A 10,376-nucleotide genomic window follows, 5' to 3' on the forward strand; every position below is an offset into this window, starting at 1 on the left:
CCTGAATGGAAGTGGGATAAGATAGGCATGGATTTTATCACAGGACTACCCAGGACAAAATCAGGCTATGACTCGATATGGGTAGTAGTTGATCGTTTGACAAAGGTAGCACATTTTATTCCAGTTAAGACCACTTACACCAGTGCTAAGTTGGTGAAGATATACATGACTAGGATCATTTGTTTGCATGGAGTTCCGAGGAGTATCGTATCCGATAGAGGAACCCAATTTACCTCAAAGTTTTGGAATCAGTTGCACGAGACTTTAGGAACCAGACTAGAGTTCAGCACAACTTTTCATCCGCAGATAGATGGACAGACCGAGAGAGTCAATCAGATTTTGGAAGATATGCTGAGAGCTTGTGCACTAGATTATGGATCTAGTTGGGACGATAACTTGCCGTATGCGGAGTTTTCTTATAACAACAGTTACCAAACCAGTTTGAAGATGGCACCTTTCGAAGCTTTATATGGAAGGAGGTGCAGGACACCGTTGTCATGGGACGAAGTTGGAGACCGTTAATTCTTTGGACCAGATTTGATTAAGGAGTCTGAATGGAAAGTTAAGTTGATTCGCGATAGGCTCAAGGTATCCCAGTCCAGGCAGAAGAGCTACGCAGATTCTAAACACAAGGAGACATTTTACGAAACCGGAGACAGAGTTTATCTTCGAGTATCCCCACTTCGAGGAGTTAAGCGCTTTGGAATTAAGGGAAAATTAGCACCACGTTTCGTTGGACCATATAAGATTTTGCAACACATGGGAGAAGTCGCTTATAAATTGGAATTACCAGAGGGACTGTTAGGAGTTCATGATGTATTCCATGTTTCCCAGCTGAAGAAATGTCACACCGAGATGGCGGAGATACCGCTAAGAGATACCGTGCCACTCGAAGCGATTCAGTTAAGGGATGACCTAACATATGAGGAGAAGCCAGTCAAGATTCTCGATTATGCCAGTAGAGTTACTCGCAGCAAGGTTATCAAGTTTTTCAAAGTTCAGTGGAACCACCACTCAGAGGATGAAGCCACCTGGGAAAGAGAAGAAAATTTGCTCAAGGACCACCCTAACCTATTTTCTAGCCAACCCGAATCTCGAGGGCGAGATTCATCTTAAGGGGGGTAGGTTTGTAACATCCCAAATTTGCAATTTGGAATGTTATACATTAGATCATCATGCATGTCATATTTTCTTGCATTTTTCCTGATCCTAGAAATTTCACGCAACTCAAGGACCCTCAGAGAGAGTTGGAGATTTCGTTATTTTCATATTTGAGTTTTCTCAAACTTTGAAAAGAGGATCGTTTGATTTATTTTATTTCATCTTCAATTATTTTTCCAATATCAAAATAAGAGAGGGAATAATATGACTTTCCCAAAATTGAGGAAAAATGAAGATTTAATGAGTAGATCAAATTTTGGTTTCGGTGTTTGTTTGCTTTTATTTGGATAGGGAAAAATGTGTGTTTTCAAAAATTGCATTTTAGGTCCGGAGTAAAGTTCATTTTGTTCGGCTCATTTTTAGGAGTCGGGGAAAATTTACTTTAGAATTTTTGGAGTTCGTTTAGATTTTCATTCTTTTGTTTTCTGCGCGCATAACCGTTTAAAATAAAAAGGGAACCCCCGCAGGCCAGCTGGGCCAAAGGCCCAGCCAGCCGCCGCCCCAGCCCCAGCCTCCCTGCGCGCCAGCGCCAGGCGCAGGCAGCCGCCGCCTCGCCTCTAGGCCGAGTCCTAGTAGGACTCTAGGCCGGTAGCCCCCCCTCTTTCCTTTGTTTCGTTTTCCTTTTCCTACTCTATTTCTTGTCCCCTACCCCAAGAAACCACCTCCCCTCCCCAATATAAATACCCCAACACCCCCCCTCTAAACCCATCAAATCAAACCCCAAGCCCCAAGCCGCGCCCCACCCCGCGCCGCCCCTTGCCCAGGTCGCCACTGCCGCACCTTGCCCACGCCACCGCCGCCCTACGCCACGCCGCCGGCGCCCCTCGCCGAAGACCTCCCCGGAGGTTGCCCCGCGTCTCTTTTCCTCGGATCGTTTTCTTCTAATCATTCCGATTCTTTTCTTCTCTTCGGATTCGTTTTCTTTCCGGTTCTTCTCTAAACCGTTCCGGTTTTCTAGATCGGTTTTTGTTTCGGTTTTCTTCCAAAACCCTAGATCGGTTTTCCGTTTCTTTTTTGGTTTCTTTTCCGAAAAACCCTAGATCGGTTTTCGTTCTTCTTTCGGACCGTTCGTCTCAACAAACATGATCACCGATTTCCTTTCCCGGTTAACGACGTCCGTTCGTTTAACCGCTCTTCGTTTTCTTTCTTGTCGGTTTTATTCCGCGTTCTTTCCGATCGCGATCTCAGATCCGATCTTCGTTCTAGTCTTTCTTCTCGCTCGTTTATCGGAATCAGGTGATTCAAGCTTCTGGAGTTTCGTTTCGAAACCGCCGTTCCGTCCAATCAACTTAAAGAAGTTTTTGCCCCGGTAAAATTTGACCTAGTTTCAACTTGCTAGAACCGAGTTGTTTTCTTCCGCCGTTTGTTTTCCGTCATTGTTCGGTTCGTTCTTTCTTTGCAACCGGAGTTCTTAAGTTGAACTTTCTGGTTTCTTTCTCTCGTTCGAGTTTTACCTGTGCATTAGATGAGTACTTATTGTGTGCTTGTTGTTTGTCTGTGATAGATCACCCGGATTGCGCCGCTTGTTACTTCGAAACCCTAGGACTCGCAGATCATCAGCAAGGCAAGTAACACTTTGATCATACCTTTTCTACAACCCATGTTTTATTGCATTAGATCAATCCTCTCACATTGCATGATTAGGATCTAATTAATTTGTGGGATGGGAAGTAGATGAGGTAGTACCTATCACCTGTATTACTATGAAACCTTGGGAGTTACTTCTACGTTTGCTTATTATGCCATGCTATGCTAGTAGACGTGGATTGGGTGAGTGATATCCATGACAGATGTGAGTTGATAATTTTAATGGTTTATCTAAGGTGGCAACTTAAACACACATCTGGGTGGATTGAGGCACCTGATGTCTATCAGGACTTGCCTGTTTTTTTTCAGACCGCCACCCAGGCTCAAAGGGATCATAAGATCTTTCATGCTAGAAACTTCCGTGTGCAGCCACAAGCCATTATGGGCTCTGGTATAGTTGACTAAGTTGTGCGAACTCTTACAGTGGTAGACTAGAAGATGTAGGGGATGTAGGTGTACCGGTCTACCCGATCGTAAGGTGCTAGCGCTTCTGAAAGACTGTGTCTCGGTCATCCGTCTTCTCAAACACCATGTAGTGCGAGAAACCAAACGGAGGCGATCGAGTCTTGTGGGGAAAAGTGCGCAAACCTCTGCAGAGTGTACAAACTAATCATGATTAGCCGTGTCCCCGGTTATGGACAACTTGAGTATCTAGTACTTGAATATCATGTGAATCTCATCATGTTACTTCTAATTAATGTTGTTGGGTTTTAATTGTTCACTTAATTGGGATTGAGGATGCTGTCAACCATTCTCAATGTTTCACAACCACCATGATAGTTAAATAAATGTATTCCTTTGCAGTAGGGAAAAATTGGCTTTACGCAAAACTGTAACCATAGAGCTTTCCACCAGCCATATATGCATATAGTATAGCTGTTTCATTCCATTACTCTCTATGTGTTACATTGCCAGCATATTCCATGTGCTGACCCATTTTCGGGCTGCAACTTTCATGTTGCAGACTTTTCAAAGGACGAGTAAGATGCTTTTAGGTCGTGGTTCTATACTCAGTGATGCCGTTGGAGTTGATGGACCCATTTATCTTCCAAGTCTTCCACTGTTATCGACACTAGATGGCCTTAAGCCATATTTATTGTAATAAGTTCTCTTTTGAGACAATGATGTAATAAGTGTGTGATTGCCACTCTGCTATAAATCCTTCTATGTACTGTGTGGTGTCAGCATTACTGATCCAGGGATGACACCTGAGCACAGAGCACTTGATCCATTCGGGTCGGGTCGCCACACGCTCGCTCCCTCGGTTAGAATAGGCAGCGTTGGGGGCCTGCGTCCGCCCGCATTATCCTCCACAGTATCTTCCTTCAAGGGATCCGGGCAAGGTGCGGTCTGGAGCATCTTTTCCAATACCGGATTCTCCAAACCCTCAGGGAGGGGGGCCAAACACCGAATCAACTTTGCCTTTGTTAGCCAATCCTGGTCGAAAAAGCAAACTCTCAGAAATAACTTCGTAACGAAGGAAAGATAATATGTTTGGCCGGAGGATTCCTTACCTGTTCGGCGGCGCGGTTACTACTTAGGCCCACGTCCTCGGTGATTTCCGGACACTCTACTTGAGGTCCGAAGAATAACTTATACATATCCTCGTGCGTCAGGCCGAGAAAATTTTGAATGGCACGCGGACCCTCGGGATTGAACTCCCACAAGTGAAGGGGCCGACGTTTGCAAGGCTGGACTTGACGAACCAGCATAACTTGTATTACCGCAACCAAACTGAGATATTCGTTGAAGAGATCTCGAATGCGGCTTTGCAGTAAAGGCACGTCCTTGGATGGACCCCAGCTCAGTCATCTGCTGATCCATGACATCAGTCGTGGTGGAGGGCCCGGGCGAAAAACAGGGGCAGCCGCCCACTTGGCACTTCTAGGAGTCGTGATGTAGAACCACTCCTATTGCCACAATGCAGACACCTCTGGGATGGAACCTTTGGGCCACGGAGCTCCCGTCATATTGCGTATTGAGGCGTCTCCACACTCTGCATGTTGCCCTTCGATCATCTTCGGCTTTACTTCAAAGGTCTTGAGCCATAAGCCAAAGTGGGGGGTAACCCGGAGGAAGGCTTCGCATACGACAACAAAAGTCGTGATATGCAGGAAGGAGTCCGGAGCTAGATCATGGAAATATAGCCCGTAATAAAACATCAAGCCCCTGACGAAAGGATCCAGTGCAAAACCTAGACCTTGGAGGAAGTGGGAGACGAACACGACGCTCTCGTTGGGTTTGGGAGAGGGGACGGCCTGCCCCCGGGGAGGCAGCCGATGCGACATTTCGGCGGTCAGATACCTGGCCTCCCTCAACCTTTTGATGTCTTCTTCCGTGACGGAGGAGGGCATCCGTCGGCCTTGAAGGCTGGATCCGGACATGACTGAAGGTTCGGAGCACCTGACCTGAGCTTTGGGCGTTTGAGCTTGAGGCGGGGGAAGGATTCGATTGAGCACGGGAGGGAAAAGTAAAAGCTTTGTCCCTTTATAAGAGGGTGGATATCAAGCGTCCTCCCAGTGTCCGTTTGGACTTGCCTATGATCTAGGAGTCCTAGAAGTGGTTGGGTTACCCATGCCCGTATTGATGAGAATCCTGTAATAAGGGGACACGATCTCTGCTTTGACAAGACGTGCCAAGGAAACCACCTCGCATACACGCTGAGGTGGGTAATTAAACGACTCGGATAAAGGCTTGGTCGTGGTGTGTCGCACCACGGAATACGTCAACAGATTAGACTTGTGTAAATATTATTCTCTCTATGGCAATATGTGGAAACTTATTTTGCAGAGCCGGACACTATCTTTGTGTTCAAGATCTTCTACGAAGTACTTGGAAGAGGAACGCGCCTTGCAATGCCGAAGACGATTTGCGCGCCGGACCCGTCGTCATCCTGGATTAGGGGGTGTTCAGATAGCTGAACTATACCTTCAGACGGACTCCTAGACTATGAAGATACAAGATTGAAGACTCCGTCCTGTGTCCGGAAGGGACTTTCCTTAGCGTTGAAGGCAAGCTTGGCGATACAGATGTTCAGATCTCCTACCATTGTAACCGACTTTATGTAACCCTAACCCTCTCCGGTGTCTATATAAACCGGAGGGTTTTAGTTCGTAGGACAAGATACACATCAACAATCATACCATAGGCTAGCTTCTAGGGTTTAGCCTCTCTGATCTCGTGGTAGATCAACTCTTGTAATACCCATATCATCAATATTAATCAAGCAGGACGTAGGGTTTTACCTCCATCGAGAGGGCCCGAACCTGGGTAAAACTTCGTGTCCCCTGCCTTCTGTTACCATCTAGCCTAGACGCACAGTTCGGGACCCCCTACCCGAGATCCGCCGGTTTTGACACCGACAGTAACCCTTCGGCCACCCGAAGTCCAGAGTATTTGGCTCCTAAGGAGAGTAACCGAAAGAGTCTGGGATTATCCGGTGCACAACCGGACACACTGATGGGTCTTTTGGAGCAAGCGGCTATCTCAGAGGCGCATCGTACTTTAATGGGTACGGTGATTGAGAGGATTTCATCCGCCAAAAGTGGGTTGCATGAGGCTTTTATGAGCCTGCTAAGAAGCTTTGAGGTACGCAAAGTAACATATAAATTTTTTGATGGTACCGCACACGCTAGTTGTCCTCTATACAGATAGTAGCCCCTGAGACTCTGGTTGCTGCCCAGAGGCGGCAAACAGAGGATCATAGTCCCAGGTAATGATCATGCTACTTTCATGTGCAGGAGACTGAGGGTCCGGTGGCTGGCTGAACTGCTGAGTTTGCCGGACTGAGGCGGAAACTTAACGCGGCAGATGCCGACATTGCGCTTGTGAACAAGCAGCTTGACGAGGCACATTGTATGTATTCTCGGGTGGTCAACAAATATTAAGAGGAGCATGATGCTAGTATCTATAATATGCTGTGACTGCAGATGGAGCTGCCGCCGTGGAGACCCTTCGGGCGGAACTTGCCCGAGCCAAGGAACAAGCCAGGAGAAGTGATGCGGTCGCCCTAAAGGAGGTCAAAGACTTAAGAGCCGAACAGGCTGCTCATCGCCAGAGCGAAGATAAAATAGCCAAGATGGCTGTTGAGCTGAAAGATGTCGCCGACCGATATGAGCTTCTTGAAAAGGAAAGCCAAGTGAAAGCGGCTGACCTGAAGAAAGTCGTGGAAGAAGCCAAGGAAACCCGCTCTCAACTCAGAGCGGCGAAGGAGGAGCTCAGTCAAGCCGAAGATATCACGGCTGGGAAGCCCTTTTTGTTGCGGACGAAGTTCGGAGATCCGAAGTATGCCCCTATGGATCAATTATGGAGTGCTGCAGACGCGTACTTGGACTTGGCAATGAGTGCTGCTAATGCGATTGAGTTTTTCAATGATCAGAAAGATCATGAAGTGGAAATATTGTTCTGGTCGTCGTTCAGTGCTCCAACGCATCCGGTGCTGTTAAATGAACAAATGGCCGAGCTCCATAGGTTGTCCGGACTTGCCATGAGGTCTGTCGTGGATCATCTTTGGCCGAAGGGACCAAGGCTGAATAGTTATTTTGGTTTAGTGCAACGATTCCTTGGTGTTGTGCCGCATATCGACACTGTAAAGAGGTCGGCGTGCATAGAGGGTGCGCGGACGGCTCTTGCCTGTGTTAAGACATACTGGGCAGAGATGGAGGCCACCGCTATTGCAACCGGGATCCGGCCGTAGGCTAGGTCTCGGCTGAGCACTATTTTGAAAAAGTCCTAGAAGGTGCTTGTTTAATAGACGCTCAGTGCTCGAAGAGTATCATGTTCGAGTGACATGTATCTGAAAGTGCAACTATCCCTGGGTGGTTTTGGTAATTCCTAACAACATATAGCTCATTGAGATAACATTATTCCAAGATTAATGTTTCAGGAAAAGCTCAATGAATGGCATGACATGGATGAGGAAAGTGGACCCCTCAAAATGCTAAGGACAAAAATATTGGCTCAAGCTCAAAGCTCAAGACTCTACATTTTATATTTTAGTGATCCAAGATCACATTGAGTCTATAGGAAAAGCCAATACTATCAAGGAGGGATGAGGTGTTGCTTGATGTGGTTCTTGCTTCATAGTGCTTAGTGATATGCTCCAAAACCCTCAACTACCTTCCCACATCCACATATGACCTAAACCAAAAGTCAAACTCGGCCCCACCGATTCTTTCTATCCAGCGCCACCGAGTTCAGATGTCATAGCCACTGCCACAAACCCTAGGAAAATCGGTCTCACCGACAGGGATCTCGGTCACACCGATATGGGGTTGTAATCTCTCTGTTTCCCTTTGTAACGTTTCGGTCCTACCGAGATGAGCGATCGGTCCCACCGAGATTGCAATTAAACTCTCTGTTTCCCTTTTGTAACATTTCGGTCCCCCCGAAATGAGAAAATCGGTCCCACCAAGTTTTCCTGACCAACTCTCTGGTTAGCTTATTACCAAAATCGGTCCCACCGAGTTTGTGTAATCGGTCACACCGAGATTATGTTATGCCCTAACCCTAACCATATCGGTCCTACCGAGTTGCATCTCAGTCCCACCGGAAATCCTAACAGTCACTAGGTTTGCTAAATCGGTCCGACCGAGTTTCTCAATTCAGTCTCACTGAGATTGGTAAATTGTGTGTAACGGTTAGTTTTTGTGTGGAGGCTATATATACCCCTCCACCCACTCTTCATTCGTGGAGAGAGCCATCAGAACATACCTACACTTCCAATACACATTTTCTGAGAGAGAACCACCTACTCATGTGTTGAGGCCAAGATATTCCATTCCCACCATATGAATCTTGAGATCTAGCCTTCCCCAAGTTGCTTTCCACTCAACTTCTTTCCACCAAATCCATATCCTGTGAGAGAGAGTTGAGTGTTGGGGAGACTATCATTTGAAGCACAAGAGCAAGGAGTTCATCATCAACACACCATTTGTTACTTCTTGGAGAGTGGTGTCTCCTAGATTGGCTAGGTGTCAGTTGGGAGCCTCCAACAAAGATTGTGGAGTTGAACCAAGGAGTTTGTAAGGGCAAGGAGATCACCTACTTCGTGAAGATCTACCGCTAGTGAGGCAAGTCCTTCGTGGGCGATGGCCATGATGGGATAGACAAGGTTGCTTCTTTGTGGACCCTTCATGAGTGGAGCCCTCCGTGGACTCGGGCAACCGTTACCCTTCGTGGGTTGAAGTCTCCATCAACTTGGATGTACGATAGCACCACCTACCGGAACCACGACAAAAACATCCATGTCTCCAATTGCGTTTGAATTCTCCAAACCCTTCCCTTTACATTCTTGCAAATTGCATGCTTTACTTTCCGCTGCTCATAGACTCTTTGCATGCTTGCTTGAATTGTGTTAAGATTGCTTGACTTGTGCAAAGATAGCTAAAATTTGCCAAAGAGTAAAATTGGGAAAAGGCTAGATTTTTATTTGGTCAAGTAGTCTAATCACCCCCCTCTAGACATAATTTCGATCCTACAAGTGGTATCAGAGCCTTGGTCTCCATTTGCTTCGATTTCCATAGCTTTTGGTGGTCATAGCCTTGGTTTCACAACCTAGGAGAGTATGGCGTCTAGCGAGGGAAATTACCACCGTAGAGGTCCTTACTTTGATGGTACTAATTTTGCTAGTTGGAAGCATAAGATGAAAATGCATATTCTTGGACATAACCCAGCCGTTTGGGCTATTGTGTGTATTGGCTTGCAAGGTGAATTCTTTGATGGAAGAGAACCGAATCGTGAAGCCACCGCGGAAGAGTTGAAAATGCTGCAATACAACACTCAAGCTTGTGATATCCTCTTCAACGGATTGTGCCCCAAAGAATTCAACAAAATCAGCCGTCTTGAGAATGCAAAGGAAATTTGGGATACTTTGATTGATATGCATGAAGGTACCGACTCCGTCAAGGAATCCAAGTTGGATGTGCTTCAAAGTCAACTTGATAAGTTCAAAATAAAGGATGGTGAAGGTGTCGCTGAAATGTACTCCAGGCTTGCTCTTATCACAAATGAGATTGCCGGCTTAGGAAGTGAAGAGATGACCGACAAATTCATCATTAAGAAGATCCTAAGAGCCTTTGGATGGAAAATACGATACCGTATGCACATTGATCCAAATGATGCCAAATTACAAAGATCTCAAGCCAACTGAAGTCATTGGAAGAATTGTTGCTCATGAGATGTCACTCAAGGATAAGGAGGAGCTCCATAACAAGTCAAGTGGTGCATACAAAGCCTCATGTGAAGCTCCCACATCATCAAGTGAGAAACAAACCTTCAATGAATAATTGAGCCTAATGGTGAAGAACTTCAACAAGTTCTACAAGAATAGAAGCAAAGAGAGAAGTTCCAAGTCAAGGTCCTACAATGACAAAAGATCTTCTAGTTGAGAGCAAAACTGCTACAATTGTGGAAGACCTGGACACTACTCCAATGAGTGTACGGCTCCCCACAAGAGAAGAGAAGATTCTCCCAAAAGAAGAAGTAGAAGAGAAGAATCACCATCAAGGGAGAGAAGGAGTAGGGATGATCGATATGAATGAAGACCCTCTCAGAGAAGCAAGGATTCAGAAAGGAAGGACAAGTCATCAAGGAGCTACACAAAACGAAGACATCAAGCTCATGTTGGT

The sequence above is a fragment of the Triticum aestivum genome, chromosome 7A (assembly GCF_018294505.1).
Source record: "Triticum aestivum cultivar Chinese Spring chromosome 7A, IWGSC CS RefSeq v2.1, whole genome shotgun sequence".
NCBI lineage: Eukaryota > Viridiplantae > Streptophyta > Magnoliopsida > Poales > Poaceae > Triticum > Triticum aestivum.